The 19,842-nt window shown below is 46.5% G+C and overlaps 1 long non-coding RNA gene across 4 annotated transcripts in view; it reads left to right on the top strand.

The window, feature by feature from the left end:
- The window catches only part of LOC144106768 (uncharacterized), a 107,587-nt gene that overhangs the window by 71,095 nt on the left and 16,650 nt on the right, over nt 1-19,842 (top strand). For 2 of the 4 annotated variants that reach the window (XR_013309108.1, XR_013309107.1), the window contains exons 3-4: nt 14,683-14,775; nt 19,049-19,150. This is a non-coding gene — a long non-coding RNA (uncharacterized LOC144106768). The remainder of the gene's footprint in view (nt 1-14,682; nt 14,776-19,048; nt 19,151-19,842) is intronic. The other 2 variants (XR_013309110.1, XR_013309109.1) reach the window with 1 other exon arrangement.

Genomic DNA, 19,842 nt, shown 5'->3' with positions numbered 1-19,842 from the left:
CTACGGCGGCTTTTTCCGGTGATCAGCTAGAAGTCTTGTGCGTTGTTTAAAACTTTGAGGTCCAGTACGTGCATTTCACTGGCTCGTGAAGAGAGAAGACGCAAGTTTTGTCGTCGAGCAGTACAGCCACCATTATCCGGCAGTTTTAACCCCCGGTGTTGCCGTTTCAGCACAGGTGCTCTAAGCAGTGAGTATTTTCATCAAGCAGGGTGCAGAGCGGGCGCGAACAAACAGAGGAAAGCGGGTGCCGCGGCAGGACAATGCAGAGGCGACAGCTCGCATGATCAATCGCATCCCTCCAGGAGACGAGAAGCGGATGAACGACGCCTGCTAGGCGCACAATGGAATACGTGAGAAACTAGATCGGGCAATACGAGCACGCGGTCCTTCACGAGATGCGCCTTTGAACAACGGACGCCTGGCGTCCGCTGCGTGAATTCTGTGTTTCCCCTGAATGCGTGTGCCGGCTCGATGGACTTGTGACCGCAATATACCCCGTTAGAGCTATTATCTTTCCATTCGGCTCCATTTTCTTCAGCCAGGCTAGCGGGCAGCTTTCTGCACAAAGAGAAAATGCCTCTTTGGCAAAATATCCATCTTTTATGACTGAAGTATGCCGGTCGATTTTCTTCCTTCATCTGAATGTTTTGTCATTGCGTTACATGCTGAAATTTTTGAATAATTTGCGGAGTGACGAATTTCTCGGGATGACAGCACTTTCCGCTAAAGTAAACGATTCTCTAAACTCATAGATCACGTTGAGAAATGATAATTAAGACGTTGAAAACACTAATGCACATTTTACGAAGCCATGTACTTCAACTGAATCACTTGATGACGTTTTGATGAATTTTCTACAGTAGATCTCGACGAAAGCCGATGATAGAATTAAATAGACTGCAGGAAAGGGAGTAGGTCATATAACGCGGCTCGAAGATGGCGGGAGTCACACTACTGTATTGGACAGGTTCTTTGCCCGGTCCTGTTCTTCAAACTATACAACGCGCTTGGTCCCCTGGTTTCTTTTGCGACTTCAGGAGCCTGCGGCTTTTCACAGGTGGAAAGCGCGGTCGGCTTCCTTCGCCGCATGCAGCCGCTTCATATGTTTTTTTATATATATTTTGGCGCTAGGCAGCGCGCTCAGCGTATCTCGCTGTTTCCGCTGTTTGACATGCCATAGCGGTCTTACGCTCTTTAGCGGCCTTAGCACATGTTCCTGGCTCAGAACGAGATCGTGAAAGCAGAAGGGAGCCAAGAAAGTTCTACTTCATGTGCGGCCTTATATTCCCCCCATGTTTCGCTGCAGGTTCGCCGCGGTTTAATAGCGATGTTCGCCTTAGTGCGCCGAGAATTGCGGCTAAACGCAACTTATTCAGTGGTAACCTCAGCCGCTGGACAGGCTTTGCGTAACCTGGGCATAGAAGGGGCCCGTGTGAAAATGCTAGAAAACGCCTGTGAGGGATGCAGAGGCTGCTCATAGTCCTGCATATGAAGAGTTAAAATACGAGCAAGGAAGGGTACCATGGGCAGTGATACAAATTATTTTTCGCTTCTTTGCAAGAAGTATTCATGCGGCTCAATTTATAAATCTCGGGATGAGATCTAACAAAGAAAAACTTAATACGCTCCAATTTTCTGCAGTCATTACCCTGCAAAACAACTTAGGGGGAAAAACTACAGTACGTAAAGAATTGCAACTGGCAGTGGTATCGAGGATCTAGATAAATAATTACGGAGGGCACTTAAAACTACTTACGTGCTTTGAATGCAACAGCGTTTTTTTATTTATTTCCTTCTTAATGTTTCTTCCATTAATGACACGCCCACTCATCAGCATACCGTCATAAGGCAGCGCATATACTAGGTTCACCATCGCTCGCGAAGCAACCCAGTTTTGTGGCCTACGGGTTGCGTGCTATCCTCGCAATCTTAATGTCCTGGTTTAACTTCTCCACACCTTTGGAATAAATTTTATTTTTCCTTGATACCACGGTGACGTCATCTGGGATTTTCGGGACCACTGCTGCTGGCCAACGCCAACGCCGGATTTCGTTGCTTATGAGTCATACAATGATTCGTGTTAAAACTGAAAAAGATAAGCAGGTAGCTTCCTAATCAGTGCTTCTCTGCCTATCTACTTTAACAGTCGCGTTGGTCGCGATCGAGACGCTTTTTTTAGACACATTTAAGCGAAATTATAAGTGCCCTTCTGCGCGCTTCTTTTAAAGATCAGCAGTAACCTTTCTGAGCTAGCGCCATTGCGGTCACCACGTTTTCTAGGCCCTGCTACTCTTCCCTGAACGAAAGCTCCTCTTTCGTACATGAACAATTGTGACTGAATTCCAAATGTTCTTACCAGACAAATAACCATGACACGTGTCGACGTCCACTCTGCCCGGCAGTGTAGAACTGCATATTGAACGATAGCCTGCGAAGGAGGGTCACTGCCGCTCCTGTCGCCACACCATTGCGGTTGAATGTCGACGTCTTCTCTGTTCGAACATTGTATGGCCGTCAATCTAGATACCTTCTAGGAAAAGTAAAATGAAGTGAACGGGCAATTATTGACTCTGTCTTCGTAAGTGATGGTGATGAAACTGCAGCTAGTTTCGGTTTGAAATACTTAAGCACACCCGGTTGACTGAAGGTGAACTGATGGCTAAACCTGAATAATTCTTGTGCATGAAAGCAGTTGTGGAGATAACAGCGTTGGCCGAATTGTCTGACACTACCAGAAAATGCAGTTTCTCGGTTTTTGTAGGTTCTGGTTAGAATTCCACGGCGGCGTGAATTCTTTTTTTTTTTCTGGATGCCGTTCCCATGATGACAGGGCGCTCCGGTTGGCTTTCGTCCGGCCGCTAAGGGAAGAATTGGCGCTGATGTCTGGATTAGCTGCAGAATGGTGTCTATCGAAGTTTACTGCCCGTGGCCCAGTTCATTACAAGGCAGTCATAACCAGGCAAACTGCAAAAACGACGCAGTTCAACATAAAACCGAAGGTGAACACTAAAAGAAGTGCTATATTTATACATGGCATGGCATGGTATGGTATGGTATGGTATGGTATGGTATGGTATGGTGTGGTATGGATGGAATCGTATGGTATGGTATGGTATGGTATGGTATGGTTTGGCATGGCATGGTATGGTATGGTATGGAACGGCATAGCATGGTGGGGTATGACATTGCATTGTATGGCATGGTATGGTGTGGTATGGTGAATCATGGTATGGCATGGTATATTATGGCATGGCATGACATCGTGTGGTATGGCGTGGCATGGTATGATATGGCATGGTATGGTACTAAACGGTACGGTACGGTACAGTGCTGTATGGTATGGTGTGGAAGGCCTACCTTTCTGTGCTTATTTTCGTAGCCTGCAACAATGTCTCGATTGTGAAAAAAAATTCCATAAATATAAAGCGTTTACTCAGAAGCTGCTGTCTGAGGCACTGAATGCTTTAGAATAGAAATGTTGCACGACGTGGTCGGATCGTTAGACCTTTGTTTAACATACTTCACATACGGGTGGCAATACTTGTCACAGAAAGCAGGAAGGATATTCTTAATTACAAATTTTTTAGTTAGGCCACGCATTGTTACCAAGGCAGACCTCTCCACTCATGCGTGCAATAAAGATGTCTCTTTCTCTCTCTCTCTCTCTCTGAGTTAGCTATATCTCTAACAGTTCCATTTACCCTTTCTATCAGTTCCATTTACCCTTTCTATCAGCAGGTTCAAGAGGGGACTGTAATAAACTCAAGGTTTCCCATCGGCCTGGTGTAATACTTTAGGATTGCTGAATGCGCGTTATGGAAGCAAGAAGTGTGTTCCCATTTGCTCTTTTTACAACGTGGATTGCTTACCATTTTTCTTTTTCTCAGCGCAGCTCTCAGTGGCTAAATCTCCGCGGAAAACAAAATGTGCCATGTAACTCAATGCTGGCCCTGAGTCGTGTGCCGAACCGGATCGGAGCGGTTTCTCTGAATCGTTCGGGTTCGAGTTCAGTTCCAAAATGGAGAAAATAATACCGTTCGGTTCGATTCTGGTTCCGAGCAAAATGTGTCCGGCTTCGGATTGAGCTTTGGTTCCAGTTCGACTAGATAAAGTTCAGAATTAGTCTTTATTGATCAAAAGTTAACCAATGTCTGCCTAGCTAGACTAAGTAAACGTGGACCTCCTGCTTGAGTCACACACACCTTGGAACCCTCCCCCCCCCCCTTCTTGGGTATGTGCAGTTCCAACGGAGGCCAGCAACGGCGACAACTGCATGTTTTGCTTACAACTGCTGCCAGTAGCTTTCGCAAAAGGAAGAGCTCCTTCAACGTTCATTATGAAGGAATAAATCTGTGATGAAAAATATTACGGAGGACACTTAAATATAATTAGGTGTTTCGAGTGACAAAGCGTTGAATATCATTTGTATTTCATTTTTATTTTTATTTATTTATTTATTTATTTATTTTATCTTCCTTTCTAATTACACACATACTAATTAGCACAAAGTCGTAAGCCAACGCCCATACAATGTTCCTCTTTGCTCTCGAAGGAGCAACGTGGTTTTGTGGCCTACGACGGGTTGTGCGTTCGCCTCGCAACCTGAAAGTCCTGGGTTAAATTCCTCGCACTTTCGGAAGGAGTTTTATTTTCTTTGATACCATGGTGATGTGATGTGGGATTTTTGGGGCCACTGCTGCTGGTCAACGCTGACGCCTGGTTCTGTTGCCTATGAGGCATGTAGTGCTTTCGCATTAATACTGGATACGATTAAGGAAGTGTTCTTCCCCCCTTGGAGAGCCCGCGCCGAAAGCAACGCATCTGATACTGCAACGTGTCTTTACGGCCGGCACAAGAGAGACACACACCTCAAGAAGCTGACAGTTGGGCGAACGCCAAACTACAAGCGACGCAAAATACAGCCACAAATGGGGGGGGGGGGGGGGGCAACGAAAACGGAAATAACGGCCTCATGTAGTGCGCTTGTCGTGTATCATTTGTTGTCTGTTGTCTTTTGTGCGCCATTTTTTTGCGTCACTGCGAGGTCGAAAGGCTGGCCGGCAGGTAGACGTGAAGACTTTCGAACGAAACAATGGAATGGGTGAACTTGCATCCCAGGCTCTCACCAGCAGAATAAAGAGCGACAAGCACATCTCGACGATGGCCACTAGTACACACGAGTTTTGCACGCAGCTGGTTCAAAAGTCACGAGTATCAAAGTATTGAGAGAACGTGATCACAATGCTTCGTTAGCAAACCAGTAGTCTTGCGCCTTTGTACATCACTAGCTTTATGCAGCGATACATAACGGGCACAAGTACACAGAATATGCAACTTAGAACGGCGCGACAGCCGCGTTGTTTTAACACGTTATAACTTCTCTATACTTACGAGAAGAACAGAAAATTTCCTTCACGCACCAAGGAATAGCCGGCCGTTTTTACCTGTTGACAGTGACTGCTGCTCCAGTGATGTGGCTCGTAATGGCAGTAACACGAGCACAAGAAAGTAATGATTGCATAACGCGTGAAAACAGCACTGTGTACAGCGGCGAGAGACGAAATCATAAATCCTGAGCTGGCAAAATGGGAGTGAGAAAATACTGTTAGAGCAGTCCGGCACTGAAAATTTCTTGGGCCTGCCGCACCGAGGTCACCCGGTGACCTTAGTGGTTCTAGATAAGCCAAGCGTTCCAGGAAGAAGTAGGTGATGGGCCGAAGAAGGTGCTAAATGAAGCTCTAGCATGTAGGTATGCAATGTGGTTTTATTTAGGACAAATACACGCATGGCTGCCGCGATAACACTGATACGCTCGAGTCAGCTGCCAGTTGGAAAGCGTTGCTATGAACCATGAGTAAATAAACACTAGAAGCCTGAATGCAGCCATTAGCTGCGCTGTGATATGTATAACAATAAGGAGCTTTTCTGTACCTATTTGGACCTACAAATGGTGATAAGGCACGTTCTGGGCACGCTGCCCAGCACCCTCTTTTAGGCGCGCAGTGTACGCGAGTGCCGTTAATACTCTATCACCAGAGCGATTGGTTAGTGGTCGAACAATATTCTAAGCTGCACTGACCTGTGAAAGCTGAAAGCCCTCCATTGTAACCAAGTAATCTTTGTTCATCTTGGAGAAGGTTTAAATATATGTCCACAGAAGGTGAGATTGATTGGTATGTTCATTCAATATCAAAGTAAACGACTTTCCCAATGGTCTCCGCATACTTGGCTCGTTTCACGTCTCTCCTATCGGCTTCTATTATGTTACCGTCACAGGTACGCCTCTAAAACGCGACAGGCAATGAGTGTCCAGCACCTGCTTCGTCTGAATAAGGTTCGAACTTTCTTTAACCCCGAAGAATATGCTTGCGTTTTCTGAGACTTTGCCGTGCATTTCGCATCCATACCACAAGTTGCGTTCCCACTGAACTCGTAAAACAGTGGGTAAATTACAGATGAAATCGGGAAAATTCTCGAGGCACCCAGTCTATTATACTCACCACGCGACGTTATTTAACATACCCATAGGATGATCAAGAAACGCGAGAGAAAAAAGAAGCGCCGCGGGCGAGAGTATTTTTAACCGTCACACCGTTTCATGTAACGAACGGGTTGAATTTATTTCCCGTTACTTTGAAGCACCGTGGCCAAGCGTTCTGGGATTTGCATTCCTGGCGATCTACTCAGACTGATGTGTCAATTCTGCAAATTTCAATTATTTGGTGGGACCAGAATATTTTCCGAAAATTGCAGCTGAGAGGAAAAAGGGACGAGGGTGCATGGCTATTGGACTGAACTCTCATGTCCTTCAATGCCGCAGTGGTGCAATGGACAACAAGGCGGAAAGTTATGGCTGAGACCTCATCAAAAAGTACCGTGACCAGGCTGCCCTGATCGCGAAAAAAGTACTGCGGAGTACTGCAGAAAAAGATTTTTAAATTGTTTTGCTTTTTTTAGCGCTTTTTCAGTGAAGGCAGAATCAAACTTGTACCCAGTAATGAAAACTTGTCCTATCCATTCAAGAGTTCAGCCCCACGGAGACGTAAAATGCAGAGCGAAGGCGACCGATCTAACGCTTGAATGAACCCAAGGTTAAATTTGTTTAAGCGTCCTAAGGAGACCCCCTCATAGAAGGGCATAAAGTTGGGCAAGTTGGTCATAAAGCATGGCTGAAAGAGCGCATAAAAGACTCACTCCTCAGACCTACACAAGAAAATGCAATGTACACAAGTTGCAAAAACTTGTGTGCATCGCATACGTTTCACAAATGAGTCATTGAAGAGACACAAGGCACATACGAGGTCATGCACAAGTACAGAATCAAGTTTGCCGTTTCGTATTAGAAGAGAAGTTCATGAAGAAGTCTGCATTTTGTAACTGATATCTTCTACTTTGTCCTCCTTTTCCTCTTCCTTGCTATTCTCCTGATCTGGCTCTTCTTTCGGGCCCACCTGCATTACATTTTGTTCTATAGATGCAACACCGAAAGTCAGGAAAGTGGAACTGATTCATCACCATCATTAGCCTGACCACACCCACTGCGGTACAATGACCTCTCCCATATCTCTCTAACCCTTTCTCTGCCAGTTATGGTCGTCCTGTCTCCGCAAACTTCGTAATCTCACCTGCCCACCTAACTTTCTGCCGCCCTCCGTTACTCTTGCCTTCTCTTAGAATCAAGTCCGATGCCATTAACAGCGACCAGTTATCTTGCCTTCACATTAGACACCCTGGCCATGCTCTTTTCGTCTTCTTGATTTCGACTCGAACGTCATTACCTCGCGTTCGTTCCCTGATCCACTATTCTTACTTCCTGTCTCGTAACGTCACATATATCATTTCCCTTTCCCTAGCACGCTGCGCTCTCCTCAATTTGAGGTGCAACCCATTGTGTTAGCCTCCACGTTTCTGCAGCATAGGTGAGTACTTCTTCAGTGAATGAAGGGACGGCATGGAAGGGGGGAAAGAAAGGGGCCCCTTACTGGTGGGTTAGTCACCACGTCCACTGCCTGCGTGTCGTAGAGGGAAGTGGTGGAGGGGAGAAAGCGAGAGGGGGTAAGGCGCGCAGCCACAGTGTCTGTGCCAAGAGGCACTTGCTGCCCCCTCAGGCCTCACAGACGGCAGTAGGTGGGGGCCGGTAGCTTCCAGGAAGGCCATAAGGAGGCGGAAGGCCTTGGCTGGATGGTGTCCGCCGGGATATAGAAGGTGCTCTGCCGTGGAGCCTGGGAGGACCATGAGCCGGAAGCCCATCGCCGTGACGACTCTGGGGGCTGTGAATTCAGGGCGCTCACAGAGAAGGTGGTGGAGTCTCTGCAGGGTCGTCGCAGTGGGTGCACCCAGGGGTGCAGAGAGGCTAAGGTGATGTAGGCGGGAGCCCGTGTTGGCGTAGCCCACTCTTAGCCTCCGGAGGAAGCTCCGCTCATTTCTGATGAGGTAGAGAAGTACCGGTAGGATACAACTGATATACACTTTCCACCCTAGCGATACTGCTAAACTGATATTCTTGACGTGAGAGTACCTGTCAAATACACTCCGCCTCATTATTACTCTCCTAGTTATATGTTCGCATCTGTGGTGACTGCCTTCCCTAGGTAGATATATTCTCTTACCCCTTCCAATGCTTCACTACCTATCGTTACTAAACTATAGATCTCGTCCGAGCCCTGAACATCAGTTTTCCGCCCATTAAGTTTTAGGCCCACCGTTCTGCTTTACCATTCTAGATCACCAATTATACTCTGTATTTCTTCCCCTCAGTGCTTAGCAAGGCAATGTCATGAAAAAATCTCAGATTTTACAGTATTCTTCATTACCTTTTAATACCTAAATTTTCCTAATCCATTTCTCTGAATGCCTCCTGCAAACACGCTGTAAACTGTTAAGAGGAGACAGCGAAGAGTGATGCACCATTTGCCCTGCACTTCTTTTTTAAGGTGAGGCTCCCCTTAATCTGATTGTATCTTGGACAGCTGCGCCGCTGTCTTCTGCGATCGAGCGTAGAGGGCAGCGGTCGAAATGGTGCAATGCTGCCTTTCCCTCACCAGCACCTGTGTCTTGCTTATCACCAATAAAGGAAAAAGGTAACTAGAGGCTATTATTGCTACAGGAGACTCAAAGAGATCGCGATGGGGGGCAACTCGCTTCTCACGCTCTCCCCTTTTGTGTGCAGAGCCGGGGTGAAAAGCAGTCTGTGAACGGGGCTTTTGCGGGGAGGAATTTTGCGGTAAGCCTCCCCACAATTCTACATATTTTTAGCTTGTGGGCGAGTGCTTAATTTCGACCGCTTCAACTGCTTCTACCTAAACTATGAAGGCTAAATATACACTTTTCCATCGTCGATGGAGGTAACGAAAAATGTCGTCTAAGAACTGCTGTTGTTAGTGACTGTTTATTAATAAACTATCAACGGAAGGAAAAGATGTTGCTAGCCGCGGTATCTGCCATCGAAACTTGCAGCACCTGAGCGGCGACTAGCGAGAATAAAAGGACAGGGGGAGGACAGGGAGACGGAAAAAAGGTGGGTAAGCGGTAGTAAGGAAGGATATGAGTAGGGGGTAATATACACTATGTACAAATACTGGATATGGAAATAAATGTGGGATGCAGCGCTGCGCATGACAGGAGTACTTGGTCCAGGGGCGTGCGACTTGCTTTGGGGAAGGGGGGTGGAATGGCTGATCGCGGCCCTCGCGATGTCTTCCATGCCGGCTGAGATGGGTTGCCCTGCGCCAGGCAGAACGTCGCGCGACACTTTTCTGCGTGTGGGGGCATGCGCCGCTCGCACACTCTCTCCCTTGTCCGTCTCGCGCCGGCCGCTGAAAGTAAATTCCCAAACCAGTTTTCCTGCTGCTTGTAGCGTGTTAGCGCCAGGTGCACACAGCAGTCCAGCGAGCAATATGGCGACGCCCAGGAAGCCCTTATTGGGAGGGTCTGTAGGAGATGGTAGCACTCTGCGCATTTCTCTTTCCCCTGATTGATGGCCTGTTTTCGGGTAACTCTTTCGAAAGCAGGAGTCTGGGTCGAGCTAATTAGATAAACGGTCACTTTATAAATACCTTGTAAAAAAACTTGTAGCAACCTGAAGAATCTCTAATTTTTAATCTCCTTGATATCCATTTTCTTATGTGTTGAAGTGATGTTAGTATTCTTCAAAGTTTCAGGTACGCTATAGGTTGTGAAGCACTGCATATGCAGGGTGACAAGATTTTCTACCAAAATATGCCCCCCGTCCCTTAAGAAATCTGCAGTCATTTGGTCCTCAACTGCCCCTTTAGATTCGTTTTATATCTTTTTTTACCTCCTGTTTCGTTACCTGTGGCATGTCCAATTGCTTCACGCTACTGACTTCATAATTAGCATCAAGAATGCTTCGGATACTGAAAACACGTGCAGAATTACTCCGCTAGTTTACTAACTTATGTATATTTCAATCAATCAATCAATCAATCTTTATTTTGCATTTTTAGTACAAATAAAAATGCAGGGAGTGGTGACAAAAAGCTGCTCTAAGGCAAGCTTGACTGGGTCCCCACCCCCTTTACATGGCAGTTTGTGCAGCAGTTATGCATGAAATGTTGAATGTTTAAAAGAGAACAATTCACAGCACATGCGATTTTCGCGCAGGAAATGAATAATGTTACAAATGCAGTCTTGTTACAATATAAAAAATACAACAAAAATGCCCTCCTCGTCCTTGTATCATTGTCCTACTTGGCTCTGACTCCACCAACCTAAGCGCCTTTAAAACGTCGTTAAAATGCAAATAAACTTGTGCGTGGCTTAGTACGCCTACTTGAATTAAGAATTCACTTTTGTTCTTGTTAGCGAAAATACCTTCCAAAGCATTCTGTTTCTCTCTTGATTGCACCGACCCTCGTCATCTCTCGCCGAGCTAAAGTTTTCCTGGGAACGGTCGCTTCCAGAAGCCAGCTTGAGCTCACGGCTGGTGCGCCTCAGGAATGCCTGCAGTCCTGGATGTGCTTGCAAAATTGAAATTTCGCGCTACTCTTCGCTATATTCACTGATTAATCCTGAATGACCCAGTAAAACCTGTTCTGTGGCAAGTTTGTGCATAGCTTGAGTAGATGAAGCGCACAAAAGACAGTATACAGACAAATAATAACACGAGAAAGGCGCTAGTTGCAACGATTTATTGAATTAAGGCGCGGCTTATTATAGCCAAAAGGAAGGCCCGGTGGAAGGAGAGATAAAAAAACAGCACAACAACAGGTAAATGACACGTGCGAGGACAAGGATAATGCAATGGAGGGCACTAAAACGAATTAACTTGTATCGTTATGAATGAGAAGCGATGGGGTACTAACACAAGAAATCCTGCTTTTTCCCATCCGGTGGGAATCTAGAAACTCACGGGTAGTCTTATCTTTGTTTCTGTATACTACCTTAGTACCTTAGAGCTTTGCGTCACAAATTCTCTGCTCTTCTTTACCACAGCCCTTGCAATAATGCGGCAGATGCGACCCGGCACTCTTTCCTAGAGAACGTTTGTGCTCCATTAGGCGTTCATTAATACATCGGCCGGTCTGGCCGATGCACACTTTCCCACACGTCAGCAGAATGCTATAGACTACCCCCACAGCACATTACAGAAAAGGGTTACCATGCTTTGTATCGAATTCTGTTTTATCTCTCCTTCCACCACGCCTTCCTCTTGGCTATATAATAAGCCACACCAGAATTCAATAAACAGTTGCAAGTAGCGCCTGTCTCGTGTTATCTTTCACCTGTGTGCTTTCTTTTGTGCGCTTCATCTATTTAAGAAGTCCTGCATGAACCAAAATGCTTCAAGATCAACGCCACCGAGTAGTCCAACAGCGTTCGCCTATTCCCTTCTATCCATTTCGAACGAGAGTGAAGGTTAGCTGGGGTCTCAGGAGACAAGGGGAAGACATGGGAAAAACGCTCCCTTTCCCTGGTCGTAGTGAGGCTAAAGAGGGCGCTCGCGACGCGTCCTCTCGTTTTCGTTCCCCTTTCGAGGCTCGGCGTAAGCGTAGACCGCGCCGCCGCCTTCAAGCGGGGGCGAAATTTACCAGTTCTACGAGACGGGGCTATCGATTCGCTGCTATTTTCATCACTGCCAACGGTCGTCCCCGCGCGCGCCGTGTGTCCGCTTTGTTTTGCGACCAGGTTAGCGTGACGAGGGCCCGCCAAGGTTGCCAGTTCGATTACCGCCGCGCGTGTCGCCCGCAGATGCCCGTGCCGAATGAGCCACCGCAAACGACGGCTGCTGCAGGGGGGGAGAGGGGGATCTCAGACACCGGCTTGTTTGCAATGCAGGTCCACGCTTTGAATTTTATTCTCTCCTGCGGGGAAGATTCATGAAAAGATTGTTTATTTGGGAGCGCCTGTGCTTCTTTCTCAATTCTATCTCTTCGGCCATTGATTCATTTAGTTGCGTCTATTTTTTCTATGGGTCGTCCTCGCTGAGGGTACGCTTCAGATGGACTCCACAGTATCTCACAGACTTGTATAAAGAGAGAAACGTCAATGAAATGGCAGCAACGTTGTCAGATATATCTTGACCAGGTGTGAGATTAAAATAGAAGGCCCTCCGGCAGCAAAATGTTGACCCCTGAATCCGCCTATACCTGAAGTCGTCGCAAGGCTCGAATGTTACGCATGTTTTCCGAGTTGTAGCAGCGGATCTGGCCTCGCTATGTAAATCAGAAACGAAATACTCACAAGCACTCGACGAGAGAACAGGCAGTTGCGTGGAGACAGAGCGGCTTCTGTGCCCACACGGAGAAGGAAGAAATACTTGCGAACCAGCGTGGAAGGGCTGTGACTACACATGCATTGTGCAGGTGGCGACAAGAGTGTCGCTTCTCTCGCTTGCTCTGCTTGCGTGCACTTCCTGCGCTCAGCTAGACTTCTCTGTTTTGCTCACGTCATCCGCTAACCTCAATCTGGACGTCTCAGCCGTCAAGGTTGACAAAATGCCTCTGCAAGTCCTCCTCTTTCAGGCAAAGACGCCGAACACAACTTTGCCTCAGAAGTGCGTACATTTTTCGGCACGTGGCTGAACTCACAAGCAGTGCAGTCGGTTCTTTTCCACAGAAAACGAAGTGTTGGCCTCAAAAGAAGCGCCATTATAGGTAGACAGAAACGAAGGCGAAGCTTAGTGCAAGCCATCCTACTTTTGACGTTTTTGGCGCCATATTAGGAGCCGGGAAAAAATTTCTAATATTCGGCCTTATATAAGCCAGCTTGTACGAATTTTGAGGCCACGCACCGGCAGGTAATGCCAGCGTAGCTTCTGCTGCGAGAGAAATATAAAAGAAAGCTGAAAACAAAACTCACTCTAGCTGTTCTCCTCAGGGCAGTGCTAATTCAAATGCAACAGCCCAAGGACAATTATTATGCAGGCCTTGGGCTCCATTGCTACTCTTGTCTCCTGATTAGGACAGTGCAGTGGCCTCTGATGCCTGCGCTCCATAGCAGCGCCAGAAAGTTAAGGATGGTGGGCGCTATCAAGGGAAGAATAAGCGAGGAGAAGGTGAGTTCATCTACGTTTTAGGCCACGAGCTAAGTGTGGAGAACATTGAAGCAGGAGCCAGTGTCTCTTTGAAGCTCTGTACGTTAGAAGAAGCACGTCGCCACGCGTGGCCTGTGCGGTTCGCCTTCTTTCCTCGTGTTATTGCTTTGGGAGTCGCCGATAGGTTAGTTTCTGAATTCTGCACAAGCTCTCATTCTGTGCTGATGGATGAGTGTATATGTAGAAATCGTCAGGTATCTGTTAGCTTAAGGGGGAACGTGGCATTAAAATCCCCCAAAAAGGTAAAAAAATTCCTTTTAAAGCGAAAGCACTACTTCACGGGGCCAAACCCAGCCAAGAATCTTGTGACGTCCCTAACCTTGAGGATGCAGAAATAAAACAAATATTGCGGCGACTGGGTTTCGAACGCGCGGCGGCGCGGGTTCGAACAGAATGCTGAAATCCGCGCCCCTTTAATAGTCCGTCATCAGCGCCTTCCCGTCAATCTTAACAATATGTTTGAAGACGCTCCGGTTGCAAACAGCAGTATACTCGCACCTCCTCGACTGCCCGTTTCTTGAAAAGAGAAGTGTCTAAAATGCAAAATACTGAAAGATATAGAGGTATGCGCCACGAGCTGACAACCTGATTAACTTTAAACGATGCTCTTCGTGATGCCATGTAACTCTGTTTTCTCTCAAGAACAAGTTGAACTTGTTTTTGTTTTTTTTAGCAGAGTGCGGAAGTACGTTTTACTTGGAGTAGTTCTCTTAGCACTGGAGCAAAATTATCCAGCAGATGAAGCGGAAAGTGCGCATCCTTCTCGTAGAACAAACGCTTAGGGATACCACAGTTGCTGTGTCAGGTGCACGAAGTGGGATGGGCCTCGTCTGGCTTACTATGCATTTGCCCTCCCCCTCAAGCATGTACACATGCTTGGAATAAACTTCCTTCCTTCCTTCAAAAAAATGCATATTTATAGCATAGCCTTACAGCTGTTTAAAATCCCGAGTAAACATGGTGTTGCGTACGATCCGTGTCATACATTCCAGACCTATACTTAATCAATCTCAAACTAGACCGAAGTAAGTTGCATGCGAACTTGTGCCTGAATAATGCATGCAGTGTACGCAATCCTCCACTCAAACCATGTCCTGAAATAGAGTTCCGCTCAATTTATTCAAAAGTTCACCAGGAGCAGTTGCCTTCGAGCTACACGAACGTCTTCCGTCCTCACCTGCCTCAAGATTTTCTCTTTGTACCAGGCGTCCCAGCTAAAGGTAAAAAACCTTTTGAAAAAGACAGAGTTCCCTAAATTGACTGCTGTTGAGAGTCGCGTGGACTAGTCTGCAGCATGTTAGATGTTCGAGTTGGGGTTAAAGTGCCTGCTCAAAACTTGTAGATCGTCTTGAAAAACGGCTGATCGAAATGCTTGCACCCCGGTACCATTTACGCAAAGTTAATTACAGGCCTTGAAATAAAGCTACCACGTGAAAGCTGCGTGACAGCGCTCCAGAGGAAAGCGGAATATATTCTCTGAGACACGTCTTGGGACGCTGAAGCAGCACCACTGTCATGTGGGAGCTTTTGTATTTTGCGACCTATCCCTCAAGGCCGGGAAAAAAAAGCGACTTTACGTAAATGGTAGCTTTGTACAAACATTTCAGCCAGCTGTTTATTAAGACGGTTGACAACTTATGAATTGGCACTTGATTTCTGACGCGAATAATTAGAAGGTTAGGTAATTAGACTGTAATAGTTCATTCACTTCGGACAACGAGAACATACTCGCAATTCAGCTACACTACTCTTAACAGAAATCAGGTGGTTTCAGAGTTGGGGCATTGCATCATTTCTAGAAACTTGGCTACCCACCGGCGGCATGGTTGTTTTTTCTGCTGCTTTACAACCAATATTCTTTAAACGACAGATTAATCGAAGTGTTGTTCTCCCATTGATCAGCATTACAAAATAAAAAATGGAAACATTCCCCTGTGCACCTTGGTTTCGGTGAGTTTCGGCTTCCTTCATATGTTTGTCAAACGAGCCCCCCATTTCATTTGCCTTGTCTGCTAATAGCTTAACGAGGGTCTCGGTTCTGGCAGTCTTGATGTCATAAGTAGCAGAAGAGAGTTCTCGCACAGCTTCCGCCCTCGCCGTTAGATGACGTTCCATGTCACTTTCGCGGTAATGCAGGACGTCCTACGTCTGCCGCTATGGACGAGGGTGGCGCTGGTGAACACTCTCCCGGTTCGCTTTTCATTATATATATATATATATATATATATATATATATATATATATATATATATATATATATATATATATATATATATATATATAAAATCACCAAAAATTGAAGAAACATAACAGGATGACACTCGAAAAAGGCTTGTCCTCCAGCCGAAACGTCGTGAATTAAATCCTGTTATGGTGATTTTATATTATATTGACCAAATCAGCTGCCAGAAATCACTTTTGGTGTATATATATATATATATATATATATATATATATATATATATATATATATATATATATATATAAATAATGTTATAATCGAAGTATTATTCTGGCATTGATCAGCACTACAAAATAAAAATAGAAACATTCCCCATTGCAGCACAGGCTTCATGAAAGGACACAGTAAGGAACAAAACTGAAATGGCGGGAGGTAAAAGAGAGGAGAAAGCGATCACATATAGCTGTAAGGAAAATAAAAGAGGAATCCAAGCGAAAACTAACAAAATGCAAAAAGAGGAGGGCATCCTGCCGCTAGCTGCCCAGGTCGACCTTTCTTAGCAATTGAGGCTTCAAGGTCTCCGCTTGCCGCTTTCAAAATGCAGAGTAAGGGCCCGTTCACAATTGTCCAAAAAATAGATTCGGCAGCTTTTCACGCCTAGCAAGGCGGAAAGCGGCGCTGCGAGGGCGATCGGGCTGGACCCAAATTTTCCGCGTTCGCCGCCGCGGCGAAAAACATGGCGGCGCCCTTCGACGCAGGGCCCTTCGCCTCGGAATGAATTCGTCGTTGTTGCGGCCTTGTTCAGCGCGTTCACTGGCCATAAATCAGATACCGGTACATCGCTTCGTCTCACCTCACCTATAAGCAAAAGTGTAAGCGATAAATTTGCTTTATTTTTTATTTTGAGTGACGATTCTGCCGCTACTAGGCCTACGAGGAGCGCCGGTTTTGTTGACAGTGCTAGTTCCCGTCCTAACAAGCAGATGGCGCCACTAGGCTGGGCGTATCGTTGCGAGTCTGCATACGCTGAACTAAAAATGGAACGTGCCTGCGTTTACGTACGCAAGCGTGCATACGGTTATGGTGCACAGACAGCATCGATTTATGCTCTTTTCTAACCATATCTGTGTACGCCGCGAGCGGTGACGTGGTGGCCGGGAAGTGTGTGGAAAAGCGAGAAACAGCAGCGGCGCGGCGGTTCCGCCTCGCCCGGGCGTCAACAGATGAGAACAGGTCCTAGTTTTCCCGGCGAGCGAATCATCCGCTTCGCTCGCCGGATTTTTGGACAAGTGTGAATGCGCCCTAAAATAAAGAAAGGCGGGGGAGCCATCGCGTGTGCTGTAATTTTGCGCGTGCTAATTACTGTTTCCGCGCCCTTGCACCTCTGGAGCACAGGCTTTATTTCTTTTTTTTTTTACTTAGCGCGAGGGCAAAGCAGCCGTCGCACTTGGAAGATTGCCCATCGCGTGTCAAGTTGTCGCACCTGGGATATCCGGCTTAATGTGTGAGGTGCAGCTCGCGATCTTGTGCGGCACATGAAACGAGTAGGCAGAATGCGGCGAATTTCGAGAGCGTTGAACATCAACCTCGTTTCGAATACTTTTATTGTAGACGCGTAGTTGGAGTGCTCCGATCGCTTTATCTTGGAAGCGTTGCGTGATGAAAAGGATAAGCGCGCCGGTTTTTGAGATATACCTTTATTAACGCAGTATGGTTCCAAATTCAATTGTGCCCTGCAGGTCTGCTAGCCGGGAGAGCACGGGCCACTGACCGAGAATTGTTGAGAATTCCCCAAGTTAATTGTCACCATGTGCCTATTGCATGGTAAAGATTACTGTTTCTTTTTGTATGCCTGACTGTTCATTGCATTCTTTGCAGAACAAGTAGCTGAGGAGGTTGCAGTTGCATAAAAAAACTCCGCGATCATCTTCGCGAAGATCGGAGCTCAATTAGGATTAGGAAATCGGAGTGAAATTAGGCCCGTTCAAACGCTCTCCTGATGACACTTAGTAAATTTCCTGCGGCTGACTTTTTCTGGAAGGAACACTGATTTCACAACCCGGACGTGCGTCGTCGTGGTTTAAATATTGCACTTCTATATGGTTCGCTTGATTTCTTTCTTGGGTTTCGGTCACACCCACATAAGAGAGCGATTTACTGAGAAATCGTGAAAAGCTATTCCGAATTTTGGTTAAAACATTTTACTTTATTCATTTATTCCCCGTGCGCGGTGTTCGCACGTGTCTGGCTTAGCGATTGCGTGATTACTTTTTGATTATGCTGAGCTTGGATCGCTGCCACTAACACGCTACGTAGACGCATGTCGCTAATGCTTTCTCGGCTGTTCTCTCTGAGCTCGTATTTCTTCTGCACACCGGCCGCTTTCTCTACACTTTCTGACGAAGGTGCGAACGTTATCTCCGTCAGAACCCGTGAACTTGGATAAAACGATAGACTAGGTGGTTATGATAATAGTAGCTGAGGATAGTGTGACTGCGCATGGCGCGCTCCTGAGACGTCTTCTCTACCTATGACCACGTGGTAGATAGAGAAGATGTGCGCACGAATCGTCCGCTCCCGCAGAGCACAACGTTTCTATGCTACGAAAACAAAAAATTTTTCAACAATTTCATTCCTGAGAGTGCTCTGGAAACAGATATGCGCATAACAGAACCGTGCTGCCTATAATCTCGCTCTGAGCAACTCTTTAAACGTAGAACACTGGCGTCACATTTGTGGGCATACTATTTCTTTTCCAAAGATATACGCGATTAATTTGGTTTGGGTTTATGAGCTTTAACGTCCCAAAGCAAGTCAGGCTATGAGGGACGCTGCGGTAGAAGGCTAAGGATAATTTCCACCGACTTGGGTTCTTTAACGTGCACTGTCATCGCACAGTGCTCGGGCATTTCGCCTCCATCGAAATGCGACCGCCGCAGCGGGCGGTATACATGATTAGAATTTATTGCCAGAATATGTTGTATCGGCGCATATATTGCCAGAATATGTAGTATCGGCAACATTGGACGATAAAAATATTGCGAAATGTAAGAATGAACGCGGGACTTTATTGTTTGTCTTTCTAAAAACGATCGCAGCTAAAATCTGGCCACAAATAAAATGCACTTGGCGGTGAGATTTTACACTATATACAAAGTGTAGTACCTGAGGTTTAACGTTCCAAAGCTACACATGGAGGTCTATGAGAGATGCCGTAGAGGAGGATATCGGATTAATTTACACCACCGGGGGTTCCTTCATGTTCACTGACAACGCTCAGCGCGAGGCATTTTTTTGCATTTCACCTGCAGCTAAATGCGGTCCCTGCGGCCGCGAATTCCATCCCGTGGCCTTGGGAACAGCAGACGAGTGCCGTAGCCCCACAACTACCGCGGCGCGGGCCTGCCGATAAGGTTTGTATGGTTTTTTTTATCTGATTACCAATGTTTCAATACATGCGGAATATGCACAACCAATAAGAGAAACACAACATTCAGTCGACCGACTGAAGAGGCCCATGCTTAAATTATCATTGCCATTCTCACAAAAGTCTAAAATTCAGTTGGAGGACCTTTTTCTGTTCTGTGAAGGTGAAAGGTAGCCTACACAGGGCAGACAATCTTGAAAGAACGCACTTGGGTGCTCATCATCATCATTACCAGACTGACTACACCCACTACAGGGCAAAGGCCGCTCTCATCTCTCTCCAATAAACCCTGTCCTTTGCCAACTGCGCCCACCCTTTGCCTGCAAACTTCTTAATCTCATCCGCCCACCTAACCTTCTGCCGCCCTATGCTACGCTTACTTTCTCTTGGAATCCACTCCGTTACCCTTAAGGACCAGCGGTTATCTTGCCTTCGCATTACATGCCCTCCCCAAGCCCCTTTCTTCCTCTTGATTTCGACTAGGACGTCATTAACCCACGTTTGTTCCCTCACCTACTCTGCCCGCTTCCTGTCTCTTAATGTTACACCTATCATTTTTCTTTCCATGGCTCGCTGCGTTGTCCTTAACTTAAGCTGAACTCTTTTCGTTAGCCTCCTCGTTTCTGCCCCGTAGGTGAGCACCGGTAAGATAAAGCTGTTGTACACTTTTCTCTTGAG

The sequence above is a fragment of the Amblyomma americanum genome, chromosome 1 (genome assembly GCF_052857255.1).
Source record: "Amblyomma americanum isolate KBUSLIRL-KWMA chromosome 1, ASM5285725v1, whole genome shotgun sequence".
NCBI classification, from domain to species: Eukaryota; Metazoa; Arthropoda; class Arachnida; order Ixodida; family Ixodidae; genus Amblyomma; species Amblyomma americanum.
This window is presented reverse-complemented; position numbering and strand designations above follow the sequence as displayed.